Genomic DNA, 2,108 nt, shown 5'->3' with positions numbered 1-2,108 from the left:
TGTGGGGAGCTTTTAGAGACTTGCACTTGAACGTAGAGTTTGCACCGGGAATTTTGAAATTCGGAATGATTAAGATCTCGAGTGGATTACTTGAAGACATTGCGAATTCTCAGGATGACGTCTTAATTCAAGAGAAGAGGAATCTAATAGTACAAGGGAAGACGACTGAGTTCAAGATTGGGGCTGATAATGTTTTGCGGTGTAATGGTAGGATTTGTGTACCAGAAATTACAGCTATGCGGAAAACAATTTTGGAAGAGGCGCATAAGAGTAAGCTGAGTATTCATCCTGGGGCAACAAAGATGTATCAGGATCTGAGGTAGAATTATTGGTGGCCAGGAATGAAGAAACATGTGGCGGAATATGTATCCACTTGTCTAACTTGTCAGAAAGCGAAGGTGGAACATCAGCGACCTGCTGGAATGTTGCAACCTTTAGATATACCTGAATTAGTTGAAAAGTTGTTTTGAGCATTTAAAAACTTAATTGCTATGTGTTAACTGTTATTTTTTTGGTTGGTGACCCTTTACAATTATTGTGGAAATCTGGGCTTTGCCCTCAGATGAGAGTCAGGACGGTCCTACCGGTTCGTACCCTACGGACGGGAATGGAGATGGGAACGCGTGATTGCAGTTACATTAGGAGGATCTCACGGGGCGCGTGGAGATACTCAGGGTGTATAGCTTTTTGGTAGGATGATCAGATTAGGATGATGTATAGGAACTAGGTGTCCTTCTTTTTGGATTGGAGTATTTTTAGTTTGAAAAACTGTATTTATACTAATATTGTCAGTTTGACTTCTTATTCGAATGGGTTCCATGTACCATTTGATGTTGTGTAAATGTTTTGGATTTATAATTGGAGAAACTTTTCCGCTGCTTGTAAATTATAATGACTCAATTATTTATCCAAAGGCATTTCCTGATTTAATTCTTTGTTCGTTTTTAATTACTTTTGAAAAAAAAAAATACACCCTCGCTTTGAAAAACGGGGTGTTACATATGTGACTTAGAAAACGACATTGAAATTTTTCAAAGATAAATGCACTACAGGAACGACGCTTTCAATATTGTATATTTCTTAGAAAATTTATATGATATTTGATTAATAATATGCACACTATCAGATGGATCACTTCGATAGTGAATATTAGAAAAAAATTACTACCGGGTAAGTCATCCAATATATGTCTTAGTAAATTTACAAATTTATTTGCTAGTAAAATGCACTACCAGATGGATCACTGTGATAGTGTGTGTTTTTTTTTATAATCTAAAATACACTACTGGAATGACCATTTCAGTAATGTATTTGAAAAAATTATGAGAGAAAGCTCCTCTTTCTCCTCCCACGGTAGTGTAAGAGATCCTCTGCTTCTTGGCGACTCTTCGTAAGTCATTATTTTTAGAGTTTTTTGAGTCAATTGTTTAGTTTATTTCTTTTAACTTAATGTTCGTTTTAGATTTATTTTGAATAAATTGTCATTCGATAAAATAGCATGTTTATGTTTTCATCACGATTAACAAGCATTTTTGTGTAGTTTTGTTTTGTTTAATTGGTTTAGCCCAATGCTGAGTTTTGGAGAAAAAGCAACATGATCCATGTGCAGTATTTTTAATCATATCTCGAGTTGTAGACGTCCTAATGGAATCAAGTTAGTTGCAAATGAAACCTAACATCCATAACTACAACATTCTTTAAGACATCGAAACTCAATTTGGACTATAAAAGGGTGAAATTGTGCAAGTCAAATAAGAGGAAAAGTGATTCTAGAAGAACAAAGGTGTTTATTTAACACTCCAAAGCTTTGCGCTCAGGGCATCACTGTAAGACCCATAATTTTAAAGTATACTTTATGTATTTTTGTGTATTTTGGATTTTGGCTCGGAGGCTTTTTAGCCAAAGTTAATAATATTTTGGAGTTTATATGATCAAAAAGATATTTTGATGCCGTTTAGAATTACTCGTCGATAAATAAATTAAATTAACTGCGGTGAATCTTTTACGAAGAATTTAATGTGTTATGGGTGAAATGGTAATTTAACAAATATCTAGTTATTTTGAGATATTTGTTAGAAGTTATTAATATATATATATATATATATATA

The sequence above is a fragment of the Cicer arietinum genome, chromosome 7 (genome assembly GCF_000331145.2).
Source record: "Cicer arietinum cultivar CDC Frontier isolate Library 1 chromosome 7, Cicar.CDCFrontier_v2.0, whole genome shotgun sequence".
Taxonomy (NCBI): Eukaryota; Viridiplantae; Streptophyta; class Magnoliopsida; order Fabales; family Fabaceae; genus Cicer; species Cicer arietinum.
Note: the sequence above shows the minus strand (reverse complement) of the source record.